Genomic DNA, 12,405 nt, shown 5'->3' with positions numbered 1-12,405 from the left:
CTTTGGAATTCTTCACAGAAGGAAATAACCAAATACATTATTTTATATTTCATATCAAGCTTTCTCCTTTCCAATGCCCCCTCCCATCTCCACTTTTACAGCACTAAAATATTCAGTCCTAAAACTACACTTTGAATTAGTCTGGAGCATATGACCAAATCAAACTGAGAGCTAAAGAACAGGGTTTTTTGCCACTGCTTCTTGCAAAAACAACATTCATTTGTGCCTGATGGAGGGAACTATTCCTGAAAGCTCAGCACTAACACCTGCCCTTGAACCTTAGGAGGCAGTGAAGAGGAAAGTTTCTAGTCCTGAAGCATAATTGGAGATACAAACCCCTACACATACTCCAAAGTTTGTCTACTTTGCCTAGACTAATCTTAAAAGTAATAAGCTTAAGGCTGCTTTTAGTCAGGTCTAAGGTCAAGCTCCTAAACCACTGGGAACAAGACTGGAAAGCAGAAACAAAGCCTTCAGCTCCATTAGAGAATAAATCTGACAAATTATTTATTAGAAGGTCTACTATTTTCATCTTGATCCCCAACACGCAGCCCAGTCATCTCACCAGGGAATCTGTACAAGAAAATGTGCATTCTGAATACTGACCCCAAGAACTCCACAAATTCATACCCATGTAACTTGACAGTACTTCACTTGTCTACTGCGGCTATGTTTACAACACATACATAGGCAGACACTACTGCGCTTATAGGCAGAGAAGTACCATACAAAGCCTAGTGCCCATTTCTTTCAGGGCATTTAGGCATGTGCATTGACATTTTTCTCTTCAAAACCAGCTGATATTTTGGATAGAAAACCAACCATGTGGGAACATTTCTGAAGCCCGCGCCTGAATCATGCAGGAAGATTCAAGCTTCCCTTATGGTAGACACCTTTGTGGGACTGTGATGGACTGAAATGTCAGTAATGTCTTCAACATTGTCAAAATCCTAGGAAGACTTTTTGTCAAATTACAAGGAAGCAACTCCCTGTCTTCGACCACCTAAGCCTGACTGGAATTTGGACTGTGAAGGGGACTTGAGATAAGATTGTTGTCTAATCATCTCAAGTCTGAGGAGAAGTAAACAAGGCTCGGGAAAGAAGAATGTATATGTGTTAAGAATCAGCTCTAGATGGGCTCAGAGGGTGGTGGAGGAGAAGGGTTTTGAGGGTGTGATGGTGAAATCTCTCCACACCAAACCAAAGGAGTAACGCCCCCCCTCCGGAAAGCCCACGTACACACCGGACATTGACGTGAGAGGCAGTTGAGAAGGGTCATCAACCATCAAAGACCTCCAAAGCGCCCCTCGACTCATTCCTGAGGCCTTCCTCCACCAGAGGACTGCATGTGATCCAAGTGAGGTAATAAATCCAGAGCCTGTCACAAAAGACTCCCCCCCCAACCCCAGGGGAGGTGCCTGGCATTTCTTGAACATATATTAATCCACTGGACTCCATGTTTTGTGGGACCTCCACCACCAAGAAGACCAGAACCTGACCAAAGGGATGCCACAGGGTTACACAGAGTGGTGATACATCTTCTGTTTTAATCTTTCTCTGTCACTTTCTTTCTTCCCCTCCTTCCTTTTCTTCTTCCTTTCTCTCTCTCTTTCACTGCCTTACATTTACTATTAAATAAAACCAATACTATTGACTTTGGCATCTGGTCTCATTTGTACCTTAATTCAGGCAGAGGCATTTCTAACAACTTTAATAACCGGATCGTAATGGGGACTTAGCCTCTAAACACAGTGTCTAGTGGCCTTTGAGACCCTTTATAGCAGCAAAGATATTTGCATGGAACAGTACATGTGACACAGGCCCTGTGAAATGTCTACATCCTCTGAAACAGTAGCTGAATACAAGGTCTAATTCTATGAAGTTTTTAAATTCCCAACTGGGATGTGTTCAAGCACACAAATCACTTACCAGATTTACAGACAACTAAACAAATGCCTCAAACTGTATTATCTCCCAGTTCTAAATAACTAGATGTTTATTATCCACTCAATACCATTATTATCCTTCATAATTAACTCCAATTTCATTCAAAATAGGGTTTCAATCAGCTATAAAAGCACTGAAGCAGGATTTCTCATTTAGAGGAAATATTAAATTTTTTTGCATTAAGCAATTTTATTGATAATACTGGTAATAATATGGTAATGCAACCTGAAAAAAAAATGCTGCAAGTGCTTAAAAATAAACTACAGAATTATTTTTCAGAACAGAAATATGCATAGTTTTGGACCAGTTTGGAAAGAAGCTGTAGATTCTACGGTACTTCTAGTAACATACAAGAAAACTAATTTAATTGTCACGTACTAAAAGTATGGAAATACCCTTCAAAAAGAAACACAGGTTCTGGCCAACTCTGGCTATCACTAAAGGAAAAGTTCCCAAAATTATCAGCTATAAATAAGCTCATCCTATTTCCAACAGCTTTTGAGAGAGTAAGAATTTTTATCAATGGTTGCAATAAATAATAAAGAAATTTGTGGAAAATGACCCATTACATAAAAATAGGAACAACGTGATGTCATCGTCCACACAAATGCACCAATTTCATTAAAATAATAAAAGTGTATTGTGTAATTTTAAGTGTTTGCTGTATTTAACAACATTCAGGTTTATTGCATTCATTTAATTTTTATATTAATGTTTGTAGTATTTTCTAAAAAACATCCTTTATGCTTTTCTACCATTCGTTATTTTGTTTGATATTTATCATAGTTTTTGAGCAGGGAAGGAGTCAGAAAGTCATGACAGTTTGCAGAAAACTCTCTAGTTAGTATCTTCCCAATAATACACAGCAACGGGGAGCTAAAAGCAGTGCATTTCATTCAAAATTCTTCTCTCTAATAAGTGTTTTAATTTTGAATATACTAAGATAATGCTAATAAAATGTCACAGATAAGTATCCCCTGAATTTTAGCTGTTAGGCTGCTGCATTTAAGACCTGGATCAATATGTTTAATACACATACTTAAGCTTTGCTAAGTTTAAGTAGATTTTGGCACTGCTATTCCTCAGTCTTTCTAAACTTACTCCTAGAAGTCTACCTCGGCTTTTCTTACCAATGTGGCAGTACCAAACTGCCAAAGACTCTCAGTCCCCAGTAACTCCTAATTTCCTGAGAAACGTCATGATTTAGGAATACAGAGAATGTCAAGATTTTTAACAAAACTCTCTGGGAATACAAAATAAGCAGGATAATTTTTCCCATATCCCCAAACTTTTAAGGTAGATACAAAACATACAGATCTACACAACACAAAACAGACAAATTCTACCAATTTTGTTTTCTGACCACACTTTCGTATTTTGAGGGGGTATCAATTACTGGACAGCTTATTACTGCTTGCTGCAAAAAACAGGTAACATGAAATCTGACATGCCTTCTCTTTCAAAGTGACTTCTAGCTCATTCTCTAAGTGAGAGGATTTACCAATCATCTCTGCAGATGACAAATGTCTTTTATAAGACAAATATATTTATTTGCTATAACTATGCTACCCCTCAGTCTTTCCAGTGCTCTTCCTAAAAGTATCTGTCAGCTTATATAAAAACTTCTCCAAAGGTACATCCACATGAATGAACCTCTCATGGTTTAGCAGTCGTTTTATTCTTACTGGATCCATGTCACAGCACACTGAAGGTTCAGTCCAGCTCAATGGCTAAAAAAGTTTGTATTTCCTATCAGAAAAGCAAACAGAGGCACATCCATAATACAGCTCACTGACATAACATGGTCAAATATTGAAGAGCAGTGAAGATGCACACAGATTCCCAAAAATCAACCTATCAAGACAAGCTTTTCCAGTTGAGGAAGCACTGAAAGCACAGCCCAAATCATGCTGACCTTCCAGGTACCTTTGGGGATGCCTCTCCCTTCAGAACTTCCTCTTACTGCCTGGAGGTAACAATACCTCCTACCCTGCAAAGAGAGTTGTAAAGAAACTGTCCAGGGCAGACAACTGTCCACTTTTGATTTGGCTTAAATATTATTTAACACCGTAAGGATGTAGAGACAAAAAAACCCAGCCAAAATTTCACCGTAAAAATTTATTAAAAAAATGCAAGGAGTACCTTTTAGAGTATATCCCTATAGCCTGAAAACATGCATATCTCAAGGTAGAGGCCCTTCTACCAAGAAAAAAAAGTTAATTATAAATACATTTAAACAACACTGAACTAACGAATGGATACACAGTCCCATAAAATAATATTATTAGAGGCAGAGGCCCTGGTCTTCTCTTCAGAGCTCACATTCCACACAGCACATCGGCTATTTGATGACCAGCAAGTAACAGCTTTCTAATTGATAATTTATCATTATTACAGTTTAGAATTGGAATGTAAAAAAAAAAAAAAAAGGATAGTGTTGCATTTCTGCCATGCTACAATGAGTGCAAATTAGAGTCAAAACTAACAGCTGCTGCCCACCCTCCCTGGACTGATTGCCTATAAGGATGGGCATACATGCAAGAGGATACTTTGAGAAAGACACCTGTGTGGTTTCCTACAGTGAGGAAACCCCTAATCATCTTTTCAAAGCTTGTAAACATGTGTGATTATTACATAAGAAAATGGGAAGAACAAAAATTGAGGCATAATATATTACTATTCTTGGCTGATATAATAAAAATGAAAATAGCCCCATTATGTCTCTAGTGATCTGAAGAGGTTAAAACAGGATTCGTCCAGCTGTGCATTTTTTTAAATGGTTGGATTTCTAGATTCATAGTCATATTCTGTTAGAATGTATGTAAAATTTCTTAAAACATATTTTAGAAAAATCTTACTGTAAGATAAGAAATACGTACATATTACACAAGAATCTCCTGTTTAACACTTTAAAGCCTTTGAACAAGTATCATGAGTATTTAGCAAGGCACATATGCAAACTGCTCAGACTAACAGAATCAACTTAAAGACTCCCCAGAAAAAAAAAAAAGCTATGCTAACAAGAAAATTATATAGACAAGCATTTTATTTATATTCATGCTTCAGAGGTAACATAGATTTGTACCATATGATGTCATACTCAGCAATAAAAACTCAGTGAAAAGAGAAGCAAGGTATGTGGGGAACAAGAACACATATCCATGTTTATGGTGTTTGTCTTGTCAAGCAACTGTTAAACACTCAGTGAGAGGCTATGGGGGGCATGTGGCTACTGGCCAGGGTCAACTCACCACAAATAACATAATTAAAAGAAACAGAAGAGCGGACTTTCAGAGATCCTCTTTACTCTTCCCTAATCTTTCAAGGAGAGGACAAATTAGAATAATCATTAAGATTGGAAAATACCCCCAAGTTCATCAAGTCCAATCTCTGACTGAATACCACCATGACCACTAAACCATATCACAAAGTGCCACATCTACTTGTGTTTTGAACAACTTGATCCACCATAGAGCAGCAGCTAAGAATAATGCCTTCCTATTTCTTGAATAAATTCATCAGAATCGTTTCCAAACACAAACTCACTGAGCCAATCAGCTCAGCAGCCCTCAAGAGTTTCAAAGAAAGGAGTGGTTGACTTAGACATAAATGTTTCCATCTATGTTTTACAAAATAGTCTGTACGAAGTTATCTACTTATTCTCACAATTTTCTCAGAATCCAATTTACAGCTGCAAAACTCAAATTTACCTGACAAATGCTTCAATCACCAACCCATCATTCCATAATCATCTATTCTTACTGTATGACCTGTTTATTATTAAGATTCAGGCCTGTAATATCAGATTCAGTCTATTTTTCAGGCCAAACATCCAACGTGCCTTTGGGCAAGCAGGAGTAGCAGATGGCTCAGAGTAAATACATGCCTTATGCTGGGAAAAGCTAGGGAGGTGTATAATCCATATCCATAAGCTCCACGTACAAGGGGAGATCTAGCAACTTTTCTCTCCCTAAATATCAGTCAGGTAAAATATTCTCCACCTTCCTTTTAAAGTTATTCTTCTGCAGCATCCACAAGACTTAATAAGACAGAAAAAGAACATGAGTTTTAATTTGCATCTGAGAGATGCACTCGGTGACAGGCTGGCCACCAAACTCTAGTCCACCTGTCAATGTACTGAGTAGAACACAGAAAACACCACCTGCCCTCTCAGCAAGTACAAACTGGTAAATACCCAAGCAGTCCAGCATTGCAACCATAGCCTAATCAAGTCTTTCTTGGCTTCTCTCTAGTCTAGTGGATATTCATTGAACTATACAAAGTTGTGTACAATTTCAAGAGGAATATCTATACCAAGTGACTAGAATAACCTCAAGAAATACTGGGCATAGGGATCTTTCACACCGCTGGTTAATTCAGTGAGCACTGTTACAACAGAACCACAGTGTGCTGCTATTGCTTCCTTCCAGCACACTTTAGGTGCCTGTGCAGTGTTGGGGTGGGTTGATCCCAGCCAGCAGCTATGCAGGTGCTTGCTCACCACCACCACCCACCCCGCCCCACTCCAGTGGAACAGGGCAGAAAATAGGAAGAAAAGACAAAAACTTACAAGTTGAGATAGAGATGAGTTTAATAGAGAAGGAAAAATATTGCACAAGTGAAGGAAACAAAAGTTCACCACATCCGACAGGCTGACTAATGCCCCAAACTCCACTTTACCAACCTCCAAACAATAGACACCATGGAAGCAAAAAAACACCCTTTCTTCTTCCTCTACCTCTGTTTTTATTTCTGAGCATGTCAATACACAGTACAGTATATCCCACCAGCCAGTTTAGGTTTACTATCCAAGCTGTGTCCCCACGCAACTTCTTGCCCACCCCGAGCACACTCTGCTGGGCAGGCAGAGTGGGAGAAAAAAAGCCTTGATGCTGTGCAGACCAGCAGCAGCCAAAACATTGGTGCGTTATTTATCAATATTGTTTTAGCGGCATTTCTCAAGCACTGCAAATACGATGAAAGTTAACTCCTAAACCTAGTATAGGAATGTACTTGTATTGCCTTTGTGCAGAGGTGATTCAATTCCTCAGAGAGAGATAAGCATAAAGAATGCTCTGACTGTAGATCCCCTTAGGGACTGTGCTTGAAATAAACACAAAATTGCTCCTTTCTGTGATGTGATGAGGTGTTTAGAAAGCAAGAATGGGTACATATAGAGTGACTGACTATTGCTCATAATGTAGGAATAAAGAGGTACATGATAAAACTCAATAGTAAGGTGAAAATAATACCAAATTGAATGCCTTTCCTGTGTAGAACATAATTAAATTTGGGAATTCATTGCCACAGGATGGCAAAAAGACTAAAAGTTCAAGTATGCTTAGATGAATTAATGGAAATCAAATGCCTTGGTAGCTACTGAACTCAACAGCTTAAAAGCTGATAATCAGTTGTTTAAATCACTGACTACTGAAAGGTAATATGAAAGTGAAGGTATAATTGGATTTGTTTCCCATTTCTTCTCAGTACATCACCTAAGCATCTGCTACTGGCTGCTGCAGGAGAGACTAGACAAACATTTTGTTTGAAAACAGAGCTATAGGTGAGATGACAATAGAAATTCTGAGGATTACAGTTTGGGATTTAGGAGCCTAATGTCCCTCAACCCATTTGTGGGTCCTACCCTTGGTTTCTTCTCTTTTTAGCTCAGACATCAGCTATCATATTTCTAACAACTTCCAACTACATTTTATAGGTAATTTGTTAAACTGCTTTTGATTAGATAAGTTTGTCTAAACTAGAGAGTAGATTCTGGTTTCAGTTCTTTCTTCAAACATTAAAGTGTAATTCAGTTTAAGAAAATGTGTAGGCTAGAAAGTGCTCAAGACCAATTTCAGCAATTGTTACTATAAACAATTTACCAAGAAAACACTATGCTGTTATTTGGAGTAATGGGAACTCAATTTTCTATGGGGAAATTTTTGTAGAAGGGAGAAAGAAACCTGTTCAGCAGTCAAAACACTAATATGCGCTAGAATTAATTCCAAATTTAAAGCTTTCAAATAAACCTTATATTGTAACTAACCAGTAAAAGACAACATGTGTCTGCCCTTCCCCCAACCACCTCCACACTCCAACAGCAGCTCCTATGACTATGTAAGACAAGAGGAATGAAACACACAGGAATAACATGGACCAGCCTGAGCTCAGTTCAGTATTTATAAAGGATAACATTTTTCAGAGGAAGTGTTGTAGCTCAACACAAACCTGCAGAAACATACACTGGTACTTTATGAAAAACAAATTTTCTCATAACCTTGTAAAAAAAGATTTTTCAAGTATAAATGTTCTTACTGAAAACAGAATTAATACTGCACTTAACAAAACTGTAAATGATACTGAGAAGCAAGAGACTGCAACTATTTTAGGGGTCAAATTACAATTATCTTTAAAGAACCATATCCAACATGAACAGTAAAACATATGATAAGCAAGGTAAGAAACCACAAAAACAGAGGATACAAAGAAACAACACATTAGTTGTAGTTCTGCAGAAACTCATCTACAGACTATAGCAAGTGACAATCATCACATCATTTGTAACAATGAAAATATGGACATGGAAAGACAGGAAACATTTAATATTTAAATACAAGAGTGAGGCACTAAAATATACCAAGTTGTCCTTTCCACTAATCAGTATTAAAGACTCCATTAGAGTACCGCTGTCTTTGTTGTACACCCTGTCTCTACAAAGACACATACCAGTCTAGAAGGATACAGTGGAGGATAACAAAAATGACCAACAATGTAAAGTAATTACCAACAAAGAAACACACAACAAATTCAGGTTGTATAGGTATTGTATTTCAAATACATACATGTTAGCTGTAGAAAGGAAAGAACAAGAAGAAAACAAAGGGGTGAAAAAGAACAGTGTGTAGTCCTCTTTAACAGAAAGCCTACTCAAGAATCACAAAATCACATGATCAGAGGGTTGAAAGGGGCCCCAGTGGATCATGTGGTCCAACCTCTCTGCTCAAGCAGAGTTGTCCTAAAGCAAACTGCACAGTGAAGGCAGTTCTTGTGTATGTCCAGTAAGGAAGACTCCACAAACCCTCTGGGCAATCTGTTCCAGTGCACAGTCACCCACACAGTGAAGTTCTTCCTCGGGTACAGGTGGAACTTCCTGTGCATCATTTTCTGCTCACTGTCTCTTGTCCTATTGCTTGGCATCACTTAGAAGAGCCTGGTTCCATCCTCTTGACACCCTCCCTTCAGATACTCATAAACATTTATGAGATCCCCTCTCAAGTTGTCTCTTCTCAAGATTGAACAGGCCCAACGCTACCGGCTGCTTCTCAGGAGATGCTCCTTCCCCTTAATCATCTTCATAGCCCTCCCCTGGACCCACTCCAGGAGCTTCAGGTTTAGTTCAAAGCATGTTCCATACACACAGAACTATCAGAAAATATTGTCATTTGGCAGTTCTCTCTGATTCAGTGGAATCAGTGACGTCAACTCTTCCGAAGTCCTAGCTTTTAGAGAAAACTGAGGTCTAACACTTAAACTAGTTTCTACAATGCATAAAGGCCTAGTTGGGAGTTGGTCTCTATTCCCACATAAATGGGAAGAGAGTTTCTCCAAATACCTACACACGTAACTCTAAGATGATGCAAGTTTACTCTGCTGTGGCCAGAAGCAAGTCAGATCCAAAGGAAATTAATCTGCTGAAAACCAGCATGTGTTTAATAAGACACACCACCTCACTGGTGGTGTCAATGCTGTCTTCACAGGAAGGCCTGTTTGCATCTGAACTGATGGTTGGTTTGGTTTTCTTCCTCCTAAAAGTTTATCTCTGCAATCTACCACGTGGACATATGCAACCTTTGTTGCAATTTCCTGGAACTTCCAATATTTTTCCTACTCATTAACTAAACTCAAGTCAAGTCTATCCTCAGTAAAGTAACTAAGCTTGACTATTAGATCTCTTCTCTGCAAAAATTAAGGCTACCAGTTCCATTTCAGTAGCACTGCTTTTCAGTTGCTTAAAAAGCCAGAAGACTTGGAGGATCTACACAAATGTTAATCCATTAAAAACAATAACAAAATCTGAACTCAGAACTCGTAAAAGGTTCTTATCAAAGGTATTATTTGAACTCCAACACGATACACACTCCTTAAGCACCTCTGGTGCAAGCCTTAGATTGTCATGGTTTATTAGCACAGCTGTCAGTTCACCACCAGGAACCGAAACGAAGTAAGCAGGGTTAGAAAGGTAGAAACGTTCTACATGACCACGTGTTGGTTTTTTCATTCTTCATTTCTAGTTCCCTACATTTACTAATAGCCCTGGTAAGCACTGGAAGTACGTTCGACACCCATGCGTTTCCCCCCCGGCCGTTCCCGTTTCCACGAGCGCACCGTGGCCAAGCCCAGCAGGCGCACGGAGAGCACCCGGCACCGGGCCCTCCGGAGCGACCTTGCACCACGCGGCGCGGAGCGCGGTGGGCACAGCGGGGGCACTGCGAGTCCCGTCCCCGCCGCCGGCCCGGGGCTCCCGCGTGGCACCGGGCAGGGCCTGCCCGCCGGGCCCGGCACTCCCGCCCCTTACCGGGGGGAGCCAGACCGCGGCCCCGCGCCAGCCGCCGCGCAGAGCAACGTTCCCCCCGCCCGCCGGAGGGCACCGAGCCCCGCCCGCAGCCGGGGCCGCCCCCCCCAGCCCCCGGCACCCCCTGGCCGCGCCCGCCGCGCCGCCCGACCCCCGCCCGCCGCGCACTTGCCTTACGGCTCCGCCGGGTCCGCTGCCGCCAACAGCCGGCGCGGCGCGACACTGCCGTACAGCGAGCAGGCGGGGCGGTGTCCGGGACGGCCCGCGGGGCTCCATCGCCTGGGCTGTGCTTATCCCTGTGCCTGTGCTAGTACCACTGCCCCCATGCCAGTGGCACTGCCCCCGCCCAGGCTCTCCGCGCCGCTCAGCCCCCGCGCCGTGCAGAGGCCTACCTCGCCTCCAGGCTCGCCCCCGCCGCCCTCTCTGAGCAGACAAAACGTGGCTCTCTCGGGGGTGCCGCGGCTGCTGCGCCCGCGCCAGTTATTCCCTGCGTGGTCAGATACAGCCTGGAGGCAGCTCCCGGCAGCATTTCACAGAATCACAGGATCAGATTGCAAAGAACTCTTGAGATCATCGGGTCCAACCTATGACCGAACACCACCCTGTGAACTAGACCATGGCGCCAAGTGCCACGTCCAGTCTTTCCTTAAACACCTCCAGGGATGGTGACTCCACCACCTCCCTGGGCAGCCCATTCAAGTGTTTAACAACTCAGTGAAGAAGTTCTTCCTGAACTTCCTCTGGCGCAGCTTGAGGCCATTTCCTCTTGTCCTGTCACTAGTTGCCTGGGAGAAGAGACCAACCCCTGCCTGGCTACAACCTCCTTTCAGGTAGTTGTAGAGAGTGATAAGGTCATCTCTGAACCTCCTCCACGCTAAACAACCCCAGCTCTCAGCCACTCCTTCCTCATAGGACTTGGTTCTCCTCTATCAGTGCCCTGGGCTTTCCCAGATATGGTGTCCGTGGCCATCAGCCCTTAGTGCTCTTTAGGAGCTCAGCCACTGTCACACACTTAATTCTTGCCAAAGATATACATAAGCATGTGCCTTAAGAGCTTTTCCACACTTACTGATCCAGTTTTGTGTGTTCCTGAGCAATGGGGCTTCAAATCCAAAAGCACTGTAATAAAATGATGCCAAAGACGAAGATGTGCATAGAGAGGGGGAAAGAAGAATAAGCAGTGTCAGACAATTTTAGGGCAAAACCAACTTGCAAGGGAAAAACACTCACTCTAGAGTGCTTGGGTATCCATCTTCAGATATACTGGGACAGTTGTTAGCATTCAGGTGATTATTTATGACTTCTGTCTTTTCAAGTGTGTTACGTTTGGTCTTACCAAGCATGTAAGAGCATGACCTCCGCAGATCACTGAACTGCTTCCATCTCTGCAATTTAAGCAAGTGTTCAGCTCATCTAAAAGAAGGCAAACACTCGTGCATGGATGTAGGTGCCGGTGTATGTATTGTACAGTTGGTGATGTTCGACAGCACACTTCCAAGAAAAAAAGAAACATGCTCCATCCCATGCTAAAAAAGAGGGAACTTTTTTAGCACTATACACAGTGTAGTGGAATCATAAAGTGAGCGTATCTCAGGTTTGGTAGATAGTCATTCGAAACTGGTTATAATGTTTCCATATGACTTATCCTTAGAGTGACTAGTCAAAACACTGGAAAGTGCCACTTGGATTCAGTCATCATGTTATTAAAAATCTTCGTACTGAACTAGCAAAGAGTAAGTATATGTGAGTAAGTATATATCAAGCTTAAGGTAAAACGCATCGCTTGGCTGCTAGACAACTGTTAAAGGAAGTTAGAACCAATGCAGGCTGAAACAAGCCCAGACAAATTCTAAGACCCTGCACCATCAGGTCAATACAAAGATGGA

General features: G+C 41.5%; 1 protein-coding gene across 1 annotated transcript in view; it reads right to left on the bottom strand.

Moving 5' to 3' along the window:
- Positions 1–10,932, bottom strand: part of ASCC3 (activating signal cointegrator 1 complex subunit 3) — a 263,938-nt gene extending 253,006 nt beyond the window's left edge. Inside the window, 1 exon segment of the mRNA XM_032682586.1 lies at positions 10,912–10,932. The gene's annotated coding sequence lies outside the window, so the exon portion shown is untranslated.
- Between the last annotated feature and the right edge of the window lie 1,473 nt (positions 10,933–12,405).

Source organism: Chiroxiphia lanceolata, chromosome 3 (assembly GCF_009829145.1).
Source record: "Chiroxiphia lanceolata isolate bChiLan1 chromosome 3, bChiLan1.pri, whole genome shotgun sequence".
Taxonomy (NCBI): Eukaryota; Metazoa; Chordata; class Aves; order Passeriformes; family Pipridae; genus Chiroxiphia; species Chiroxiphia lanceolata.
The sequence above is the reverse complement of the archived record's forward strand: the minus strand, read 5'-3'. Positions and strand labels throughout refer to the sequence as shown.